Genomic DNA, 15,173 nt, shown 5'->3' with positions numbered 1-15,173 from the left:
TTGATTTTGAGTTTTAGGTACTTTGGAGCAAAAGAAGAAGAAACGTCGCTTAAAAGGGGCTAAAGTGTCATTTCATGTGCAACTGCTGTTGGAGGTGACTTATTTCTCATTATTTACTTCTTCTCTATCTGAAAGGCATGTCGGCTTTAGTGATGCGAGTTATGTCTGAAAAGCATGACAGCCTTAGTGATGTATAAAAATTGAAGAAAAGAAGTGGATATGAGAGGTAAGAGATGGCGGCTCGAGAAACTACTAAAGGCACCCAGAAAAGTGTTAAAGGCACCCCCAGAAATGTCCCAGAAGAGTTGATAAAGTCACCCAAATTTTTTTTCACTATATACAGCTAAAAAGTCATCTTTGTACCCCACAAATTGCTATTCGCACCCCCAGGAATTGCTAAATGTAGCCCAAATTGCTAAAGAGGCACCGCTGTTGGATAAGGGGAAGGTCATCTTCTCCATTTGAATTTCGAATTTTGGCGGGAAAAGAAGAACAAAATTAGGGTTTGAATATTGATGATGTTACATTGAGATTAAATTGCTAGAATTGAATGGGTTTATTTCTAAAGACTAAACAGGGATGGTAATGGTCTTTATTTTGACTATAATTGGCTAAACAATCGGCAGAAGATGAATCAGAGCTCACGGGAATTGGTGGGAAAAGTTGTTTTTCACGGGCAGAATTGGGGCTCCGATTTTGGACGAGTTCTGAGGAGATTCAATCACTGGATTCAGTTGGATTGGACTTAATTGAATAAACAGGCCTGGTATGGTTCTTGGATTCGAATGAAATTGTCTAGAACTCGGATTGGAGACCTCGGGTTTTGGTTTGAAATAATATTCACCTGCGTGTTCTTCTGATTTGGATTTGGGCTATTTCTGTTCGAGTTTTCTCACCTATTTGGATTCGGACTAACATGTTGGATGAATACAGACTCAGTAATAGATTTGGTTGCGCTGAAGAAAGGAAGATACATATTCACGAAAACAGGGAAGTTACAATAATATATGGAAGTTACATGGAATTATTAGAAAGATTTATTCTATGTAAGTTTTTGTTACGTCATGAGGATAGTTTTGAAGGAAATATATAGCCAAAGACACGTAACAGAGAAGAGAAAAGAGAAAGAAAATCCATGACTTGTGGAGAGGAAAAAAACAAGATTTGGAAGCAAGATACTCGGTCTGAGGTGTATATAAAGGCTTGCGGGAGTCTCAAGAAGACATACGGAGAGCCTAGGAGAGAATAGATACTGCAGAATCAAAAAAATCACAAGTTTCAAAAAAGTTCACCTGTTGCTGCTAAACAAAGAACACGAAGAACATATCCTGGCACATACAGTCGCAGAAAGATATCATTTATCAAAGACATAAGGCATATATCGTTTACCATTCAGTAGAGAAATATCTTTAGTCACTGTGTCGTGTAATAGCTAAGCTGCTCAATTCAGTAGCTAAAGACCTTTAGCAAGAGCAGAATCATTGTAAGCTTATTTATATCTTTTTGAATACAATGATGAATGAAATTTTCTCTAATTTTTGATCCATGAGTATCTAAATCTTTTTTCTAGGGTTTTGGAGGAAACTATTTTTAATGAGTAGTATTTAGTATTTAAGTTCATTGACATATTTTACTCCATATTTGTGTTTACAATTGTCCAAAAAATTTCTCTTCTTTGTATGCTTCGTAAAAACTGTTTTGGGTAGTTTGAGCTGCCGATCTTTTATAAGCGAAGGAAAATTAGGCCTTAGAATAGTGACGAGAGTCGTAAAAAAAGAGCTTATAACGTTATATCTTCCAAAGCATGAGATTGAGTTCGGATTGTTTTGAGTATATTAGGAGTATTATGTCAAAGTTTTAATTATTGAGTTTACAAACATTGGAAGTAGTGGAATCCAAAACCCTAGAATCTTCTCTCCTTGATTAAAAAAAAATCAGTTTTAATTAGCTTGTCTTAGTATTTTTTTTTATTAATCAAAAACCAAATCTTCATAAAAGTCCGAGCAACGAATCTTTCTTACCACTTGTAAAAACTACATCCGTGTTCATATTAATCCACATTACTTATTCTTGTTTTTGTGATCCACGTTATTTATTTTTAGGCTTTAATATGTAGACTTGTTTTAGGTGTACATTGTGGTGCACCTTACTTGTTGTAGGCTTGTTAGGTGGCACATTGTGGTGTAAATTTCATATTCTTGCTTGGTTGTGCTTTCTTTTTGCATATGTGTTTTTGGTTTTGAGATTTTATTAGGTGTACATTGTTGTGCACATTACTTATTCCAGCTTTTTTTTTTTTTTTTTTGTAGATGTGGTGTTGGTTTGAGGTTCAAGAGTCATGCGGTGACAACCAAGTTAGTTAAGCATTTGATCGCTGATAATATACAGGGTGATCCCACTTTAAAACCCAGACAGATCATGTCATTTTTTAAGAAGATTTATGGGTCCAATATTAAGTATCACCATGCCCGTAGAGGGAAAGAAGCCGTATTTGAAGAACAGTTTAGTGACGACGAGAAGTCGTATAGCGATTTAACTTGGTATGTCAAAGCCACTGAGCAAACTAATCCTGATAGCTTTGTGAAACTTTAAGTTGATGAAAAACCGGAAGATTTCAGCGGATTTTCATTTGTTTCGGTGCTTGCAAGCATAGCTAAAGGTTTCTCAGGCCCATGATTTACTTGGACGCTACTTTCCTTATTGATAAATTCAGGGGTACTTTGATGGCTGCAACATGTATCAATGGAAATGATGGTTTTTACCCATATGCCTTTGCTATTGTGTCTACTTAAAACAAAGAAAATTGGTTTTGGTTTATAGATAATCTTAAACAAGTGGTCGATGGTCGCCCGATTATTTTCCTTAGTGATCATCACGAAGGACTTTTGCAGGGCATTCCAAGAGTATTTTCTGGTTCACATCACAGCTATTGCTTTTACCACATCAAGTGCAATCTCCCTATTGGATCAGGTTATGCGAATTCCAAGGCCGCTATTGATTTGTTTTACAAAGATGCTTATTCTTATACAACAGTTAACTTTGAAGAAGCTTTGAGGGGCATGCATGCAATTGGTTGTGGATATGTTGCTAATTATATCAGGACTATTCCAAGGAGAAATGGGCAAATGCATTTTTCCCTATATGCAGATATGTTGCTCACTCTTCATCTATTTCCGAGTCATTCAATAACTGGATTCTTGAGTTCAAAAAAATGCCTGCTTTTGCTCTTCTCGATGCGATACGGTGAGTTTTATGTTTAGTGTTTCATTCATTTATTTTTTACTGTCGTACACATGGATTTGTTTGATGAGTACATACTTGTACACATGTTTTATCTGTGATTCTGCAACTGTGTGTAAATTGTTGTACATATGGATTTACTTAATGTGTACATTGTTGTACACATGTTTTATCTATATTTCTTCAATATTATGTTTTGATTTTATGTTCTTTGTTTTTATTATCTTAGTTTGAAGGTTATGAAGAAGAATTCTGAGAGAAGGGTAGAAGGTCTTGAGAATTTCAACACTAGGCTCACTCCCGTATACGAGGATATACTAAAGGAGAACATCGACATTGGTCATACTTGGACTGTTGTTCAGTCCATGGAAAGATTGTATGAAGTAAAGTCTCCCCGGTCTCATTCTGTAGATCTATTGGAGAGAACTTGTACGTGTCATAGGTGGCGAGTAAATGGTTTTCCTTGTGCACATGCTTGTGCTGCCATTCAAGCTACGAGGGAGGACATTTATTCATATGTTGAGCCATACTTCACCACTGAATGGTACAAGAAGACATACCAGGAGATCATCTTTCCAATCACCAATTATGACAAGCCGCAGTCTTATGATCCTAGTGATAGGATTATTGTTCCTGTTCCTCCACATGGTAGACGAAAAGCACAGCGTTTCAAGAATGCTTGGGAGAAGCAGAAGAGACCTATGATGTGCACAAAGTGTTTCACCCTTGGTCACCAAAACAAAGCTACCTGCCCATGATTTGAGGCTTTTTACTATGTTTGATTTTTTCAATAGATTCTATGTTTTTTATTTTTACTTTTGGTAATGTCTTTTCATTTTTCTAGGTAAGGATAATTAATTTCAGGAGATGTGTACCATTATGTACACCTTCATGTGCACTTCAGTTTCCTTACCTGTCTTTTTTACATGTATACCATTATGTACACCTTGATGTACAATGGATGCTACTAGTCTATTTTGTTTAGTGATATTCTATGTTTTTCACTTCTATATAATTGTTACTTGTTTTTATTTTGCTAATAATGCATGTTCAATTCTTTGTTAAGTGTTTCAGTTCTATGTTTTCAGGCCTGGATAATTATAAAAATCTATCAGTACATGTGTACCATTATGTACACCTTACAAGACCATTATAAATCTCTATTGTGTCGGTAAATGTGCACAATCATGTACACCTTAATTTTTTTACTAACCTGTAATATACACCTTAGTACCGACACAAGTATACTTTCAACACATGCATATCATAACTAATAAAAAGATTAATTCAAGGTCTTAAGTATTTTTAGTAGTCATAAGTCTTAAATTTAAACTAATAAAAAGTTTAATTCAAGGTCTTCATAGTATTGAAAACTAAAATTTGAAAAGTATACTAATAAAAAGATTGATTATCTGAACATAAAAAACGTTAGAAGCAATTCAGAAAGTGATCTTGTATAATGAAGCTTAAAAACTATTCTTCCCCTTCAACGGATTCTTTTCCATACTCAGGCGCTACTGCTTGTGCTCTTCATCCTTTGGTATATCCCACAGCTTTTCATACACTTCGACTTTTTTCAGCATCTTTGCCACCAATTTTGCTCTCATTTCCTGACAAATATCTTCCGACCTCTAATGATCTCTCTCGATACTCTTTCTCTTCTTCATACTTCGTTTCATAAAGTAACAGATGTACATGAGGCAGTCTGGATTGATTCCTTGTGCAAGGAATTGCATGATTTTTATTTCGTGCGGTTCTATAGGTGCATCATCCTTTAGCGCTCTCTTCTTGTTGAGTTACAATTACACCACATTTGCCAGTTGATGTGCATCATCTTTATAGTCTTCATTTGAGTGAAATGAGTTGTACCACTTCCACTCTTCAGCTATGAAATCAAACTTCAAAAGTGACAAGTGAACTCCTACTGCCAATTGTACTGTAGAGTGATTTACGGGGATTACAAGAACTTCCAGATTATCAGGCATGTCCCGTATGAAATCAACCATAAGCCTTTGTACCTCGCTGATGATATTGTTCTTCACATAGTACTGCAATCAATGATTTGTTGGAAAATAAAATGAATTAGGTACACCTAAATCAGACCAGAAAACTAACAAGCATGTACACTACTGCATATAAAACAGACGTATTATATAGATGTATCCATGACGTATGATACAGGTGTACAACTATGTACACACCTATATAAAATTTAACAATCAAGCATTCATGCAAACACTTAACAGAGCATATGTCAATCATATGGCATACTGGTGTATATCTATGTCCACTCCTAAAGAAATCTACAAACACATAGAACACGCCATGTCAATAAGGTGTACTAGTATGTACACATCATTAAAGTATCTATATATGACATTTTTTATTTGTTTTTGAGAAACTTACACATGCAGTAGGACTCATTATTTCACATCTCATGTACTTCTGAACATCTGGTTGACGGAAGCTATCTCTGACCATTGCATTGCAACGTCGATGGACGTAAAACTGCAGTACCTCTTGATCCAGATACTTGTTGAACATCAGTTCACGAAGTACTTTTCCCACAATCAGAATTTGTTCCCTGACTGTTGTATCTTCGAGTTTTGTTAGTTCCCAAGATACAGAGCTGCAGAATCATAAAGGAAATGTTAACATGGTGTACATAGTGGTGCACTTACCTTTTCTCAATAAGATTCAATCATTCCTGTAGTGTGAGATACTGTTTTGTGAACTTACGTCAGGCTTGCATAGTCGAAGAATTTATGTACCCTTCTTTTGTCTTGTGCTGGTTCCATGGCATGGTATAGTGGTGATTGACGAATATCTGGCAGTGGACGATAAGGATGGTACTCATTTTCCTTTCTCTTTATTGGTGCAGGATAACCTGGTTCTTCTCCCTCTTTTTGGATCCCCTTGACTTTTTGATCCACTTTCATCCTAACTTGTCTGGTTTTACCCTCGGCAGTGAAATCAGGATCTAGTTTTTTCTTTGCAGCTCTCTTTGGTGGTGTCTTGGACAACCTCCAACCGCTTTTGTCTTCAACATATCTACTTCCTTCATCTTCCCAGCTCTTGTCTTTGTTGGTAGTGTCTTATGCTCTTCTACTTCTTTACTGCTAAAAAATTCATCTCCATGTTGTTGGATGAACTGCACTGCTTCAGCAACGATCCTTTCTCGTACATCTTTATTTGATAATGATATTTGCGACGACTCTTCTTTTGGATCTTATTGGCTCAAAATTTGAAAGCTTGGACAATCGTGGATCACGGTTTCCATTTTTTCCTTCACGTCAGATGGTGCCATTCTGTAACAACCTTTTTCAAGCTTTATGAAAACACTTTCAGACAAGTTGTCTAGAAGGTCCTCAATGGATGTATAAGGATCATTCTGTTGATCTTCTCCCTGTGTGAGTAAAAGCACATCTTCTTCAACCGGCAATGTACCTTTAGGGTCCAGCCGAGATATGGCTTGAGCTGCGATTATCGTAGCTTCATCAATTTCAGGTGTTTGAGTGGTATTTCTCACATCCTGGTTATCAAGGTCCATCTGGTCTTGTTGATCTTCATTTGTATGTGGCATAGAAGTGCCGAAACAAATGCAATTTTGTTAGGTTGTACAAAGTTGTACACTATTGTACACACACACAAGAAATCACTAAGGTGTACATGTTAGTACACATATAGAGAAAATGAAATGAAATTCGAGATGATATCAATTTCTTTATACCTCGGCTTGTTAGCAGTTTCATTCGATTTTGACAGTGGGCTGCCGAGAAATATAATTTGATTTGATTTTTATCAGTGGTGTACAAGTATCTACATATACAAAAAATGAAAAGAAAATGCGAGCTTAGATCATCATACCTCGGCTTGTTAGCAGTTTCAGACTCCACTACTTCGTCATATTCACTTCCATCCTCCATTGCCTTTTCTTTATTTCCCCCATTGGTCTTTGATGAAGGAGAGCTAAAAGATCCAATTTTTGAGAAAAGGTATGAGTTTTTAGCATACTGGTGTAAAACTATGTACACACGTAAAGAATATAAAATAAATGACTTGCAGATTTGATAAAAGTGATATTATACCTTGGCTTTTTAGGAGTTTCAGATGGAACTTTGTTCTTTTCGGATTCAGTTATATCCTCCTCATCACCACCTTTGCTACCCTCTTTGTCATTGTCATCATCTTGTAAATCACCACCATTGCCACCCTCCTTCTCATCATCATCATCATCATCACTATCATCATGTAGATCACCACCTTTCTTACCTTTCCCACCTTCCTCATCATCATCATCATCACCACCACCTTTGCCACTTTTCTCACCTTTATCACCTTCCTCCTCCTCCTGCTCATCATCATCACGTTCATCCTCTCGTTTTAATTCTTTGTTAAATGAAATGATTTCTTGCAAGGTGTCAACAAATAAATCAACAAGATCCTTATCATTTTCCACATTCCTCGGATCAGCTGCATGATTTTTTTTAATTTTTCTTCAATGAAGCTAACAAGCTTTTCATGTTTAACCTGCAAGTCAGAAATCTCTTCCAATACTTTATCTCTTTGTTGTAGTGCTATGTACTGCTTTCTCTTCAGTGCTTCTGTGCTATTTTCTTGCCTATTTTTTCTGTACTCATCCAAGATCTGTTGTTGTTCATCACTGCATGCTTTTACCCATTCTGGTTGCATCTGAAAATATGCCAAAGTATCAATATGGATAACAGGTGTACATATTTTTACACCTGTGTTACAGGTGTATATTGTTTTACACGTGACAAAATTTTGAATTTTGTCACCATTATGTACACCTTATCAAGGTGTATATTTATGTACACATCTAGGATGAAATCACTATAGTAAGAAAGTTATCGAGTTACCTTTTTCATAGCTTCATTAATGTCTTTCTCAATTGTATTGCTGATGTCACTTATTACCCACCTTAGAAACCTAGGGAAACCTTGTTCATTGCTTGGCGTCATGCTGTTGTTGTGTTCAGCAAACCAGTACTGCATTGACAAACAAGTAAAGAGTTAGAAATATGATATGACCCAACTAATGTACACATGAAGCAAAGCATGTAAATTGGTGCAACTTAAAGCTGGTGTAAAACAATGTACACATGTAAACTCACCAACAGGTAAACCATACAAGCATTAACTTTAAGTGGTGACACGACATGTTTCCTAATGATATCCATTAGATATTTATGTATATGAACTGGCCAGTTGGTTTTCTTCATTATATCCAATGATTCAAAGTAGTAAGCAAAATGGCTCTTGGTAAGCGCGCTCCCATTTGTTGTGGTAAAAAAAACAGTGATGCACAGGTACATCCCAAACAACACTACCAAGTCCTCAGCATTTCTTTCAATCTCTCTATCCAACTTTGGTTTTAACTTCCTTATACGCAAGATTTCATTCTCCATATCTACTTTCCCCAACTTAGTTGGATCCTTCAGTTTCATTCGGGTTATCAGCGAATTATATCTCATCTCATCTTGAGTTTTGGTACTTTCTCCTTCTACAGGTTCTGATTCCACCATAGGTAATACAAAAATTTAAACCAAATCTTCTGGCATACTTTCTACTTCCACAAACTTTTTCTCCTCGGCAGTATTGAAAACGAATACATTTCCCCCTGAACTATCATGGCGGAACTGGTTCACAACCTTCAAGATTGAGTCTGGATTCTTGAACCACACATCTCTCTTCTTCTCCTTTTTCTTTTCTGGATTGTTCTCCTCTTTCTTTTCAGCTTTCTTGTGAACAAAGACATCTAATATAGGCCAAAAACGACTCTCCTTTTGCTTCTCTAACTGAAAGTCTGTGAACCAGACTTTTTCAGGATCCTTTTTCCTTACTTCTCCATCCTCCTCAAGTTGCTTGTTCACAAATTCATTCATTGCATGAAAACCTGATCTATAAGGTTTGTTTGTATCTACGAAAATAGACAGATGGGAATAAGAAAAGAGAAGCATAACACATGATACTCATACAAAAATGTTGGTGTACAAACCAGTGCACTGCTACAGAAACATCTTTAAAATATACATAACATGCCATAAATCACTGCAATAGAATGCTTGTGTACAAATATGTACACATAACTGAAAAGAAGCAACTCCAAAATACATATAAATGCCATTAACAATAAAACCACTAACACACTCGCATTACAGGACATGTTGGTGTATAAATCTGTACAGACCAGCAACAATTCTCACAAAAATTGGTCAAAAATAAACATATCATGACATGAAACAATAAAACAACATGTTGGTGTACTAGTATGTACATACCAGCAACAATTCTCACCAAAATTTGTTAAAAACAGACATATCATGACATGAAACACTGCAACAACATATTGGTGTACTAGTATATACAGACCAGCAACAAAACTCACAAAAATTGTCAAAAATAGACAGAACTGGAAATGAAACACTGCAAAAACATGGCGGTGTACAGATCTGTATATATATACACAAGAAATCTCATAAAAATTGCTCAAAAACAGACACAACTGGACTTGAATTCTTAACTTTTTTTTCCTTTTAACAGATGTTGAAAGCTTTGGAGGCTTTGGAGGATTTGAAGTGTTTGATTTCTTCTTAACTGGTGATTTGTTTTAAGTTTATGGTACTGAAACTGATGTTGAATCTTCTAATGATCTCTTCGATCTCGTTTTTGGTCCTGTTGATTTCCGAATTTCTTCTGCTGCAACTGATGGAGTTGGGGATTGAATTGGTGTTGAATCTTTTAATGATGACTTTGATCTCGTCGTTGGTGATGTTGATTTTTGAATTTCTTCTATCGCAACCGATGGATTATCTTCTTCAGTTGATGTTGAATCTTCCACTGTTGGTGTGTTTCTCTTTGAAGCTACTTTTTTTTCCTTTCAACATGATGTTACTGATTGTTCAACCATCTAGTTGTTTTGATTAGTAAGATGTTAGGGTTTTTGATTGAATGTTTCTGTGAATTGAAAATATTCTAGGGTTCAAAATGTTGAGGTATGGAGTATTTTTGACTTTTGTCTTCTGCTTTTCATTCTTCAATAGAAAAAGAAGGAATAAATGATTTGTCCGTTACGCCGTTTTAATTCAGTTTTTAATTCCTTTTTTTCTCTTCAAGCTATGTGTCATAACCACGTTTATGGTGTCAGTTACAAAACTGTACCCATTCGCTGCACGTGTGCTTTATTAAAAGCGTTCGAAGGATATCAGCGTCTTTACACAATTCTTGGATTAATCTGTACCTAGTCAACTAGGTCTGGACTAAATTGTAGTATTTGAGCCGGTTTTGGACTGAACTGTTTTTTTCCTAAAACTGACCTAGTTGGTAAAGAATTATTCAAAAGAGCCCAAATCATAAAACTGACCTTGTTGGGGATGTCGCTATCCCACAAATATTTCTGATAGTGCCAATGGTTTGTGTTCTCATCCAAAACCTCGTAACATTTCTGGGCACTTGCCAAGAATCTGCAGCTGTCATTCACATCCAACAGATAAGGGACATTACCCAAAGTAGAAATTGACATTTAGTCCAAAAGTTACTGGGTTTGGAAGCTTTAGTCCACTCATCTCAGGCCTAGTACTCTTTATTCCAAAAAAGCCCCGCCTCCAACAATTTAGTCCAAATATGAACGAGTTAGTCCAAAAGTGGTTCACGATCCCGATTTTCTGTACTGCCAATATCCCGTAACTACCCTTGAACCGATTCCATATATATAATCGGTATTTGAAATCGAAAATTTCAGATCTCAAACATGAACTCAACACAGGGAGCCGGTGAGAGAAGTATTGAGGAGGCGATTTAACAGTTTCAGAGAGAATTTGTTGTAATTCACGACAGATTCAAAGATAGATCGATCCAGATATATATTTCAGAGGTGATTTAACATATTTATAGAGGTTAGGTTGGATTTGATCGTTTCTGATATTTAACAAAATTCAACTTCAGGTTAGTTCTCTTTTTGCTTCATCGTTGAATTTCGTTTCTGATATTTAGTTTTTTTTTTTTTGATTTTATCAGTTGATGATATGAATTCGATCTGTTATATCTTATTGTTTGTATGTTCTTGATTTGATTTTTGTTATATTTTAGCTTTTGATTTTCGTTGAATGATTTTGATTACTCTTGGTTTTGGTGTTATGTTGCATGATATGATATTGAACTGATATTAGATTGTAGGCTTCTGGTTTATTCAATTATGTTTTCTAGTAATATTCTGAAGCTTATATCTTCGATTAGTCGATGGAGTATCTTTGATTTTAGGTTTACTGAAATTTGATGTTTGGCTTCAATTAAATGTGTACTTTCCTGTGCACTGTTCAAGTTTTAGGTTGTGCAAATCTGAAACTACTATTATTTCTTTTGTTATATGTAGGGGTATCAAATATGTCTGAGAAGTTTATTCATGTTATTTTGAATTATGGTGAGCATTCTGCTACTTTTCGTGTTAATACTTTGAGCACCATTGATGACTTGAAGCATCTTGCCTATAAGCAGTGGAGGTATTTGTCTCCTTGGAGTATATGTTTTTCCTATATGGTAGTGGTTAAGTAGTTTTTATACAAGGTGATACACAACTGAAAGGTTTAATTGCTCTCGTTACTCATATGAACAATGAAGTTTTCTATTTGAATGTCGATGTGATTCCGAAGCATACTTCTCGTTATAATTCTGGTTGTAGCACTAGTTCTGGTGCTAGTACTTCTTGTTCTTGTGTAAGTGAAAATCGTAAGCTTGTAAGGATGGTCGATCATGATGCATACAAAGCCAAGCCTCTCATTATCGATGAATGGAATTATATTTTTGATAAGATTGGTAGAGAATTTATGGGTGGTGTTAAAGATATAAGGATTGCTGTTGATAAGTACAAGATGGCTACTGGTCACAAGGTTGTTATTCTTAAAAATGACAGGACTCGTTTTACTACAAAGTGCGAAGAAGATGGTTGTGGTTGGAGGATTCACTTTGGGCCTGTGAATGGTGACATTTCTCGGTTTGTGCTGAAAGATTCTAATGTTATTCACAGGTTAGTGGTGTTCATATTAGTCCACATTACTTATTCTTGTTTTTGTGATCCACGTTATTTATTTTTAGGCTTTAATATGTACACTTGTTTTAGGTGTATATTGTGGTGCACCTTACTTGTTGTAGTCTTTTTAGGTGGCACATTGTGGTATAAATTTCATATTCTTGCTTGGTCTGTGCTTTCTTTTTGCATATGTGTTGTTGGTTTTGAGATCTTATTAGGTGTACATTGTGGTGCACATTACTTATTCCAGTTTTTTTTTTGTATATGTGGTGTTGGTTTGAGGTTGAAAAGTCTTGCGGTGACAACCAAGTTAGTTAAGAATTTGATCGCTGAAAATATACAGGGTGATCCCACTTTAAAATCCAGACAGATCATGTCACTTTTTAAGAAGACTTATGGGTCCAATATTAAGTATCACCATGCCCGTAGAGGGAAAGAAGCCGTATTTGAAGAATAGTTTGGTGACGACGAGAAGTCGTATATCGATTTAACTTGGTATGTCAAAGCCATTGAGCAAACTAATCCTGATAGATTTGTGAAACATGAAGTTGATTAAGAAACCGGAAGATTTCAGCGGATTTTCATTTATTTCGGTGCTTGCAAGCATAAATATAGGTATCTCAGGCCCATGATTTACTTGGACGCTACTTTCCTTACTGGTAGATTCAGGGGTACTTTGATGGCTGCAACATGTATCAACGAAAATGATGGTTTTTACCCATATGCATTTGCTATTGTGTCTACTGAAAACAAAGATAATTGGTTTTGGTTTCAAGATAATCTTAAACAAGTTGTCGATGGTCGTCCGATTGTTTTCCTTAGTGATCGTCACGAAGGACTTTTGCAGGGTATTCCAAGAGTATTTCCTGGTTCACATCACAGCTATTGCTTTTACCACATCAAGTGCAATCTCCTTATTGGATCAGGTGATGCGAATTCCAAGGTCGGTATTGATTTGTTTTACAAAGCGGATTATTCTTACACAACAACTAACTTTGAAGAAGCTTTGCGGGGCATGCATGCAATCGATTGTGGACATGTTGGTAATTATATCATGATTATTCCAAAGGAGAAATGGGAAAATGCATTTTTCCCTGTATGCAGATATGCTGCTCACTCTTCATCTATTTCCGAGTCATTCAACAACTGGATTCTTGAGTTCAAAAAGTTGCCTTCTTTTGTCGATGTGATACGGTGAGTTTTAAGTTTAATGTTTCATTCATTTATTTTTTACTGTCGTACACATGGATTTTCTTGATGTGTACATACTTATACACATGTTTTATCTGTGATTCTGCAACTGTGTGTACATTGTTGTACACATGGATTTCCTTAATGTGTACATTGTTGTACACATGTTTTATCTGTATTTCTTCTATATCATGTTTTGATTTTATGTTCTGTGTTTTTATTATCTTAGTTTGAAGGTTATGAAGAGGAATTCTGAGAGAAGGGTAGAAGGTCTTGAGAATTTCAACACTAGGCTCACTCCCGTATACGAGGCTATACTAAAAGATAACGTCGACATTGGTCGTACTTGGACTGTTGTTTAGTCCATGGAAATATTGTATAAAGTCAAGTCTCCCGGTCTCATTCTGTAGATCTATTGGAGAGAACTTATACGTGTCACAGGTGGCGAGTAAATGGTTTTGCTTGTGTACATGCTTATGCTGCCATTCAAGGTACGAGGGAGGACATTTATTCATTTGTTGAGCCATACTTCACTACTGAATGCTTGTGTGTACCCAATTATGACAAGCCGCAGTCTTATGATCCTAAATATAGGATTATTGTTCATGTTCCTCCACTTGGTAGACGAAAAGCACAACGTTTCAAGAATGCTTGGGAGAAGCAAAATAGACCTATGATGTGCACAAAGTGCTTCACCTTTGGTCACCACAATAGAGATACTTTCCCCATGATTTGATGCTTTTTACTATGTTTGATTTGTTCAAAAGATTCTATGTTTTTTATTTTTACTTTTGGTAATGTCTTTTCATTTTTCTAAGCGAGGATAATTAGTTTCAGAAGTTGTGTACCATTATGTACACCTTCATGTACACTTCAGTTTCCTTACATGTCTTTTTTACATGTGTACCATTGTGTACACCTTGATGTACAATGGATGCTACTAGTCTATTTTGTTTAGTGATATTCTATGTTTTTCACTTATGTATAATTGCTACTTGTTTTTATTTTGCTAATAATGCATGTTCAATTCTATGTTTAGTGTTTCAGTTCTATGTTTTCAGTTCTGCAGGCCTGGATAATTATTAAAATCTGTCAGTACATGTGTACCATTATGTACACCTTACAGTACCATTATAAATCTCTGTTGTGTCAGTAAATGTGCACAATCATGTACACCTTAATTTTTTTACTAACCTGTAATATACACCTTATTACTGACACAAGTATACTTTCAACACATGCATATCATAACTAATAAAAAGATTAATTCAAGGTCTTAAGTATTTTTAATGTCATAAGTCTTAAATTGAAACTAATAAAAAGATTAATTGAAGGTCTTTATAGTATTGAAAACAGAAATTTGAAAAGTGTACTAATAAAAAGAGTGATTATCTGAATATAAAAAACGTTAGAGGCAATTCAGAAAGTGATCTTGTATAATGAAGCTTAAAAACTCTTCTTCCTCTTCAACGGATTATTTTCCATACTCAGGTTCCACTGCTTGTTCTCTTCATCCTTTGCTATATCCCACACCTTTTCATATATTCCGACTTTTTTCAGCATCTTTGCCACCAATTTTTCTCTCATTTCCTGACAAATGACTTCAACCCTCTGCTGATCTCTTTCGATACTCTTTCTCTTCTTCATACTTAATTTCATAAAGTAACAAGTGTACAGAAGGCAGTCTGGATTGATTC

This window comes from Papaver somniferum, chromosome 6 (assembly GCF_003573695.1).
Source record: "Papaver somniferum cultivar HN1 chromosome 6, ASM357369v1, whole genome shotgun sequence".
NCBI lineage: Eukaryota > Viridiplantae > Streptophyta > Magnoliopsida > Ranunculales > Papaveraceae > Papaver > Papaver somniferum.
This window is presented reverse-complemented; position numbering follows the sequence as displayed.